This window comes from Tachysurus fulvidraco, chromosome 17, assembly GCF_022655615.1.
Source record: "Tachysurus fulvidraco isolate hzauxx_2018 chromosome 17, HZAU_PFXX_2.0, whole genome shotgun sequence".
Lineage (NCBI taxonomy): Eukaryota > Metazoa > Chordata > Actinopteri > Siluriformes > Bagridae > Tachysurus > Tachysurus fulvidraco.
The window spans coordinates 11,090,029-11,099,966 of NC_062534.1; the positions used below are offsets into that span (position 1 = coordinate 11,090,029).

At 36.1% G+C, this 9,938-nt stretch overlaps 1 protein-coding gene and 1 non-coding gene across 12 annotated transcripts in view; both read right to left on the reverse strand.

The window, feature by feature from the left end:
- elf1 (E74-like ETS transcription factor 1) overlaps window positions 1-6,296 on the reverse strand; it is a 28,325-nt gene extending 22,029 nt beyond the window's left edge. For 3 of the 11 annotated variants that reach the window (XM_047802272.1, XM_047802270.1, XM_027135500.2), the window contains exon 1: window positions 6,031-6,296. The gene's annotated coding sequence lies outside the window, so the exon portion shown is untranslated. Of the gene's footprint in view, window positions 1-1,346; window positions 1,776-6,030 lie in introns of those variants that run through there. The other 8 variants (XM_047802266.1, XM_027135506.2, XM_027135499.2 and 5 more) reach the window with 4 other exon arrangements.
- Window positions 6,297-6,676: 380 nt separating this feature from the next.
- On the reverse strand, window positions 6,677-6,748 carry trnae-uuc. Its single transcript has one exon. It is a non-coding gene; the product is annotated as a tRNA-Glu (tRNA).
- Window positions 6,749-9,938: the final 3,190 nt, after the last annotated feature.

Below are 9,938 nucleotides of genomic sequence, written 5' to 3' on the forward strand. Positions count from 1 at the left end.
ACTCTATTCCAAATCATACTTGAAAGTCATAATTAAAGATAATGTGTTTAATTTAAATCTGCATATTGTTCTGCATATTCATTAAATCGCATGTTATTTATTAAAATCCAAACATTCAGCAATAGTGTTTTGCTATGCTAGGCCAGATGGAGCAGTGTAAAACCCATCCCTCCTGCTTATCATAGCCTAATGATCCCATTACATGCAGGGACTTGTTGATGGTGTATTGTGTGAGGAACCAACCTTACACTGCCTACCATAACAGAAACCCAGCCTCAAAGTGAAACACTACGCAAAGCCATTTTCAACTGTAGGATTTGTGTTGTGCTGCTGCCTGATTCTAGGTACTGCAGCTAATTTACAAGACAAATTTCACAAGAAAAGGTTCTGAAGTTATTGGAGTTAGTTTAATAAAATACAAAAAGGTAAACAAAGCTGAATTTGCCACTGCTTGATAAACCTATACCCCATGTGACCTGGACATGGGATAGCCCTTGGTAGTGTAATCAAATCTTTAATTTCATATTTATATTATACATTTGTATACCTAGAAAATGAATAAGTTGTCCACCTTTGAATACAACAAAAGTTTGCCAATAATAAAGTAGAATCAGTCCCTATAAGAGTATTCTAGGCAATTGGCAATTTCTTTTATATAAATGTACAATTTCACATTCATGTACATGTACAATGTACAATTTATTTTATATGAATATATACCTGTGTGCGAAGACAGTGAACTGAACTGATTCCACAGAGGAAGAACAGGTTATGCAAGTTGAAGCAAAACCAAATTAATCTATTTGTGGTAATAGGGGCCTATATAAAGTAAGTAAAATATAAGTTATATATCACCTGGCTTTGTATCTAATAGGGAACCTGATGATCTCAGCACAATAGGATAAACAATATTTATGCTCGATATTGACCTGATAAGCTAAATCCGGGGGACTATGAGACTGAGGAAAACAACTATAACAACAGAAAGCATCACAATACTTGACCAAAGGTCACATAAGGCAATTATGCTTTTTATTTTATTTGACATTATAAGGTCAATATAGTTTGCAATTAGTAGATTCTAGGCACCAAGATGAAAGAGAATTGTAAAGTGTTCAACCAGTCATTCTAACTGTCACATGGGATTGGTCAACAGGCTTGCAGAACGTGATTCTCTGCCATGCTCGAGCAACCCATATAAGGCAATGGGGCTTTTTACATGTGACAAAAAAGCAAACCTTAAATGATAAATAGATAGAAAAGAACCACCAGTTATGTTTCTCACAATTTTTTCGTAAAATGTTACATTTATGTAAAGGAAAAAAGTATTTAGTAACCTCACTTACCCATCTTTTAGTTGTTTTAATCCCAATAATTTCCATAGTAATGTATGATACAGATCAGTAAAACTACATATTTGCAGTTAAAAAAAGTTAGATTTTCATCACTAACCTCAGCAAAACTGTTTTTATTTGCCACGCTCCATGTTCATGGTGGAGGATCTGTCAGATCTGAAATACGACAAAACTGAGAGAGAGAAAAAAACAGTTGGCAGAAAAAAATACCCAAGGGTGGGGTCTGTCTAGAGCAACCAGAAAGGCATTCTGAAGGTACCGAACACTGAATGGCCTTCTGCCTATGACACTGACATAAACAAGAGTTAAAGTTAAAATGAAACTGGAAAATTGTGAGAAATGGCTCCGAAGTAATTCCTCTTTTTGTCAGAGCAGTATGGTGCAGCAATTGGCTCTCTGTCTCTCACTTTGTGTCAGTGTGTAAGTAACCACTAAGACATTGAGCTGTGAAGCAGAATATTTTACCTAGCCAATCATCAGACAGGGCGGGCCATAAAAGCAAATCCCTTCAGGTGAGCTGTGGGGGTTGTTTCGATTGGCTAGGAAACTTGATGGGGGAGGGGAGAATGGAGCAAATATCTGACCCCAGCAGACAACAATCCTTGCACAATGCAACAAAGCATAAGACTCACTTTTACAAGGTGGGAGTGTTCAATGATTTTAGTGAAATTTTAGATCGTTTTCAAGAACCTATAGTAAAATGACTCGGTGTGCATTATATCCACTGAAATACTTTGTCCCTTCTCCATTTACATTGTCTCATCCAGCAATGAAAATGGGACTGGTATCACAAACATAAAAGATGGGGTGTGGCTTCATAGCATATAGAAGAGGCCACAAAGAAGGCTTTCGGTCTGACTTGAGAACCGTATAAGCAATCTAAAAATTTAGACAGACAGAGCCACTTTGTATGTGTGTGTTTGTGTATGTGTGGGTGTGAATGAGTATGTGTAGTGGATTATAAAAAGTTTAGATCCTAATGACAAACAGGCCAACATGCACACTGCAAAGGTTTAACAGTAAGCTTATTGAGTCACGATTAAGTTATTAAATACACCTAAGGGTTAAGTAAACACCATCAAAAAATCTTTTTATCACTCTTTAAATGCCACAGACAAAGATGAGTCAATCAGATTAAGCACATTATGTATTGCAAAGAAAATGCCTGCTGCAGTCCAAAACAGCTTTACTAGTAAAGCCCTGCCACTGTGGATGTGCAAATATATTCTAATGACATGGAAAGGCTCGGATGTTTTATAATTTTCTTAAATTATAATTAATATATATTAATATTAATTATATAATTAATTATAGTTAATTTAAATAAATTAACAAGCATCTGCTAATTAGATACAACACTGTACACTTACACATGCACACACAGTGGATACAACAAGTCTTTACACCCCTGATGTGGGTTTGATGTAAATCATATTAGATCTTACTTACAGGAACTCATTGTAGAATTGCATTTTCAAAACCTTAGATTTATCAAGACCTCGAAGAAGAACAGGACATCCCTCCAAAATTGATGCAAGATTAAGACACAAATAATAATCAGGAGAGTATCAAGAAACCTATAGCAACATTAAAGGAACGGCAGGAATAGCTGGCAAGTGCTAGTCACACAATGCATGTAACAGCAATCGCTCATATTCTTCACATCTGTATGAGATTGCAAGATCCTGTCATTTCATTTGTTTTATATATTACCAGTTCCACAATCTGGTGTACCTCAACCCTGTTTGTGCCACAAGACGTGACATATTGCTTGTTTTGGAGTGCATCTCAGTCAGCTTTCTGATTCATTAGTCAGGGCACTGATCAGGAAGAAAGCTATTTTAAGGGCTGTCTCAATCGTGCAATATCCTTCCAGCACACTGAAACGTTCGCTTCTCCTACAAATATAAGTTTATTTTATCACTGATGTAGCTCTTGAATGATCACCTAAATTAGAATTTATTTTATTTGCCTGTTTAGTGATTGTTTTTGTAAATCCACTAGATAGAAATGTTGCAAGGATATGTAACAGAACAATCAATTTATTGTTCATAATGTGATTTAAAGAAAATAATAATAATAATAATAATAATAATAATAATAATAATAATAATAATAATAATAATAATAATAATGATAATGTTAAAACAAAATTTAAGAATGATACTGGTCCTACTTGTGTTGCCATTTTACAAGGCAAGCAGGTAATTATGATGCCAGAAACTGAGTCATCTGTGTCTCACTGTCAGCATACTTACCAGTGTAACTCATGTATACAATACACAGATATATGACATAAATTCTAAATAATCCTCTTTACAACTTTTGTTAACCATAAACATCTATAAGATGCCAAAAATGAAATATTAAATTGTATTTCTTTTTTAATCTTTGAAAGACAGGGTTGACTTAGCATGCTAGCCCATTGATGACCATGCCTATATACTGTATACATAGAACAGGACATGATTTGATAATATACAATCAAGCTGTCTATCTTCTCGATGACCTAAATAGGTGTTTCACTGGAAACTGCTTTGCAGTGCTGAGTCACTGCCTCCATGGCCCACACTATGATAAATGCACTACAGCTCTGCACAGGTAAACAAAGACACTCCCTCACTCAGTGCTCTCAACATTTCAGTATGATTAGGAAGTAGATTTCTCTTAAGCCTGTGCAGGCTGGTTGTATGGCTGAACAACATACATAAATAAATACATATACACATACACACACTCACATGATAAATAGATAGATACACAGACAGACAAAGAGACAGACAGACAGACAGTCAAACAGACAGACAAAGAGACAGACAGACAGTCAAACAGACGGACAGATATATATCTATCTGTCTATCTATCTATCTATCTATCTATCTATCTATCTATCTATCTATCTATCTATCTATCTATCTATCTATCTATCACTTTAATCTGTGTTGTTATTTTCTTCTAAGACATCTTTACCACAATTGAACTCCTTGCTTGCCTGCTCTTTTATATGTTATCATGTGACAAACCATCTTCTTATATAAAAACAATGCCAACTTATGGAAGACATAATCAAACTTAGTTAAGTCTACTTAGGTTAACTAAAATATCAAGCAAATGAACTCCCTTTTTAATGTCCACATTTTATTATTTTTTGCTTAAATATGTATATGTAAACAAAGAGGCAAACATAAATAAATAAATAAATAAATAAATAAATAAATAAATAAATAAATAAATAAACAAACAAACTAGGCCTAGGAATGGGATCATGATATCTCACCCAACTGAAAATATTCCTCATGTCTTAGAACTTAAGGAATTTTTTGAGGGTGGGGAGGTCTCATGGCATCAGATATATGTGATACTAGTCTGTGGGCAGGATTCATATCATGGTTCCTAATTTGGTCTGAGCCCATAGTACCCTGCTGACGCAGTTTTCTACAAAGAAAATTGTTTCCAAACGAGCAGACAAATCAATAACCACCCCATTAAATCATGTCTTATGTGATCCGAAAAGCAGGTCCAAGGCTATGATGCTGAGGAGTAAAATAGACTAGAGTGCAACGAGTCAGGGCCTTCTACTGTCTTCTGGCACTCCTTTTGAGTCTCAGTTTGTACTTCAGTTAAAGATGACAAGATGGTCATAGTTACCAGACTAAGCACAAGGAAATTCCAGTTTCCCTCTTTACAAATATTGCCCACATGTCTCCTTTTGTCATCCAAGGATCCTTTGTGCAGAGAAGGTATTTTGTTAATGGAGGTACAGCATCAGTGCAATTTTCAAAGTGTACAAGAAAATCAAGAGGACTAATTCACTGAAGGCATATTTAAAAAAAAAAAGAAAAAAAAAAAGCTTACACTGGGTTAGAGAGCAACCATGCTATTGTCTGTATATTTAGAGCTTCTCATTGAGATTAATTTCAGAAGACTTAAATATCCAGCTTTCTGGCCTTTGAGATGTGAGGACATTCAAAAGGTGGAGTTATGAAAGCTGGATAATGTCCTTTCTGGACACACAGGCTGGTCTGAGTCATACCACAAACTCAAACTTCTAAAGTAAGACAATAACAAGCCATTTATCTACCTTCAAATGGCCAAAAAAAAGTGTCACGGGCATATGTTAGCATATTTAGGGAAACACAGCAGACAGTAATCCGTATCAGTATTAACACACTATTACTTAATTACATTAAACTATGTTGAGTGTATTGTAGTAGTAGTAGCAATAGGGTGGTTGTTGTGATACTAAACAATGTAAGCTATGAAACCATCAGTATTCCAGATGATTCAGCTATCATTTTAATAGCTGTGTTATGTTTGGACGGGTCTTTGTAATTTATTTAATATGTAAAGGGTTCCGGAATAAATAAAGTTTGAGAATCTCTGGCTCTGAGGACTGACACGGTGTCATCCAGCTCACTAATGGAAACATGGAGAAAACTGCCGTAGTAAATATTTTTGCTTTATTTTAATGTGGTCATGTGACTCAAATTCGAGGACCGTTTGAAGCAGAACTAGAAATCAGTTAGTTCCGATTTACAGTTACAGTTGGTGGCTGTTGGGTATGTTTACGTTACCCCTCGTTGTAACAACAGAGCCAAAAGAATGTCTGCAACGATTTAATTAATAACCTTATAAATATAGTTTACGATGTTACGTTAAGTAGGAAAACACTTACCTTTTGATGGACGAGCTTGTGTAGTTGACTGGTTTAAACCTCTCATGCTAGTAATAATGGATACATTATCCACTTTAATGAAGCCACTCCAAAGAATGAAGACATGCTGCGCTGTGTGTTGTAGGCTGCCCGTTGGCCGGTTCAGGACAGTCTACTTTCTGTTAGAATATTGGCTCTATTGCCGTAGGTCGTATTACGCAGATCAGTTTTCCCTGACTGTGCTCTCGTGCCTTGCCGTAAGGTTTTACTGTTTTCGCTAAAGGAACGTCGGGGAAATTCCGAGCAGTCACACTTTCCCTGTGTACTCATTGGCCAATATTCACTTAGCAAGGAACACTGGTGAGCCCGAGCTTGTAATGGTAAAGCCGCACATTCACCTTTCATGCAGGGAGCAAAACGGAGACCGAATAAATTGTTAAAACATCTAAAATCATGGCCATAGTTGATAGATGTACTTTTAATGTAGATTTTAAATTAAAAGTACCATTTGTTAGGCCATTGATTGTAGCTGGTTTGACTGGGATTGTTATTCAGTATTACTTTCATTAAAGTAAAATATTCTGAGATTTTATGTCTTTTATTATTAACAAAGGGTGCAGTTGATCCTGGAGGCCGGGTCTAGTAAACGGAACAAATAAGATGTACATTCCCATACCGGGAGTCGAACCCGGGCCGCCTGGGTGAAAACCAGGAATCCTAACCGCTAGACCATATGGGAAACTAGCGTGAAAGATGAAAATTCCTCAGAGATGTCAGTTTTACATAAGTATAGACCTTGAATAAAAAAATTTATGAATGAAGAAGTGAAAAAGTTAAGTTGTTATATATCTCTAACTTATATCCATAATGAGCAAGAAACCTCGTATCATATTGAGAGGAGCCAGACTCAGAAGGGAACCTATTCTCACTTGGGTGTCAATGTAAATAATGTCCTTTCTACAACAGTTTGTAGTTGAGTGGGATTAAGCAACCAAGAGCTCCTGAGGGTCAGCACAATTTCCAAGTTAACCATGTACCAAACCCTATTTCCTTCATGCCAAAGACTTCAACATGATTGCTAATGAAGACCCAACCACAAAGCTGACTGACACAACAGTAGTTCAAAGGGTGTCTCCATGTGGCCCCATCCAAAACTGTCCCATTAGTCACTGGCTGTCCATGCAGATTTATCCCCCGCAGAGTGCACACCAGGCAACGAGACTCCAACCAGGGGTAGGGCATCGGGATTGATGAAGTCGGTCCGGGAGACTAAGCAATTACACTAAGAACCCAGAACACTGAGAGCTCAGGATTGGCATGTATTGCTTGACAGAGTGAGGGAGGAGAGGGAGGGAGAGGGGGATAGAAAGAGACAAATATTAGTTATGATTGTAATCATGTGATGGTTAAAGAAAATGTTATGTGCAAAGACAGGGACTCTGGCAAGACTAGTTATGATGGAATAAGTCTTGAATAAGTCTAAAAGGGAGAGCCAGAAGGTGACACATTCAATTCAGTTCAAATTTATTTGTATAGCGCTTTTAAAAGTTGACATTGTCTCAAATCAGCTTTACAGAACATAAACATAAAACAAAGGGTAATATTAAAAATAAGAATATAAAGATTAATATAATACAAAAAAAACCAAGATTAATTTTATATATATATATATATATATATATATATATATATATATATATATATATATATATATATATATATACTGAGCAGCAGCCATCGCCTCGGGATGGGTAGAAAGAGACAAGCAGTGGAGACGGATTAACATGGCAAGCACTAGATGATAATGTGCATTTGGTCAAATGTATTAGAGCACAAGATTATGGGAAGTATTGTGAATATTCCTGACAAAAGCGTTTTTAATCTTAATTTAAACTTTGGAACGTGTGTCTGAGCCCCGGACACTATCTGGAAGATTCCAAAGTTTGGGAGCTAAATATGAAAACGCTCTACCGCCATATTTGATCTTTGATATTCTGGGAACTACCAGAAGACCTGAGTTTTGTGATCTCAGAGAGTGTGAAGGATCATAACGTGTTAAAAGACAGTTAGATATATGGGAGTTAACCAATGAGAGCCTTGTATGTAAGTAGCGGCAGTTTGTAATCAATTCTAAACTTAACAGGTAGCGTGTAGAGATGATAAAATTGGGGTTATATGATCATATTTTCTTGTCCTGGTAAAAACTCTGGCAGTTGCATTTTGGACTAACTGTTGCCTATTTATTAAAGATGCAGGACAACCACCTAGTAATGCATTATAATAGTCCAGTCTGGAGGTCATGAATCCATGAACTAGCTTCTCACCATCAGATAAAGACAGAATATTTCTTAACTTGGCAATATTTCTAAGGTGGAAGAAGGCTGTTTTTGTAATATGGGCGATATGATTTTCAAAAGACAAGTTGCTGTCTAATATAACACCCAGGTCTTTCACTGTCGAGCTACTAGTAATCATACTAGTAATCAAGCATGTATATCGAGAAAAACAGAGGTCCTTGTGGGACCCCATAATTAACTGGCAAAAAACTAAAGGATTCGCCATTTAATTTTATGGAATGATATTGATCAGACAGGTAGGGTCTAAACAAACTTAAAGCCTGTCCATGAATACCTGTGTAATATTGTAAGCGATCCAGGAGAATGTTGTGATCTACAGTGTCGCATGCAGCACTAAGGTCAAGTAGAACTAATAGTGACATGCAGTCTTGGTCCGAAGCTAAGAACAAGTCATTTGTAACTTTCACAAGTGCAGTTTCTGTGATATGATGGGGTCTAAAGCCAGACTGAAACTCTTCAAAGATATTGTTCTCTTGTAAGAAGGAGCACAGTTGAGCAGACACAACCTTTTCTACTATTTTAGACATAAACATAATGAATCATTAGAATTTAAATTAGGTTTCTTCAAGAGGGACCTAATAACTGCCAACTTGAAGGATTTAGGGACATAACCTAAAGATAACGAGGAGTTAATAATATAAAGAAGAGGCTCAACAGCTTTATATAACACCACTTTCAGGAATTTAGTTGGAATCGGATCTAATAAACAAGTTGTTGAATTAGCTGTAGTAATGTTTATATACAGTAGCTCTTCCTGTCCTGTACTTGTAAAGCACTCTAGTTGTGAGTGTAGAGCTTTAGGTGAGACTGGGTCATGAGATGCTCTCGTGGGTTGAACATCAACTATTTTCTTCCTGATGCTTTCAATTTTGTCAGTGAAGAATCTTTTAAAGTCCTTACAACTGAACTGTGATGGAATAGTATTTTCAGGTCTCTGTTTTTTTGTTAATCTAGCCACTTTGCTAAATAAGAAACTGGGATTGTTTTGGTTATTTTCTATTTGCTCAGGTGCTCAGCCCTAGCAGCTTTTAGAGCCTGTCTGTAGCTGGACAAACTGTCCTTATACGCAATTCTAAAAACCTCTTATTTAGTTTTTCTCCGTTTCCGCTTGAGGTTACGGGTTGCTCTCGAGGGTGTGAATATGACAATGGTACAGTATTATACCAGGTGTTTTGTCTCTAACCTTCTTTAATTGGATGGGGGCAACAGTGACTAATGTGCTAGTGACTATGTCCTTAACTAATTGTGTTGTATGATTTTAATTTAAATTTTATTGTCAATAAACAATTTTTATAAACTTCTTTCAATTTTTATGTTTTACTAACAGTTAGTATATTAGCATGATGGCTAGCTTCTCTAGAGAAGACTCAAAATGTTATCATATTTGTTAGCCAGCTAGTTAACTTAGTTAAATTGTGGCACATGTGGAAGCAGTGGCTAAGCGCTCTCCAATTTTTTTAAATTTTTTTTTATGTTTCTCATGTTTGACTATTTATCTTGCATCTGTTTAACAGCAGCATGTACAATATGACCATGCCTAGTTGCTCTTTATTGGTAACAATTACATATCAG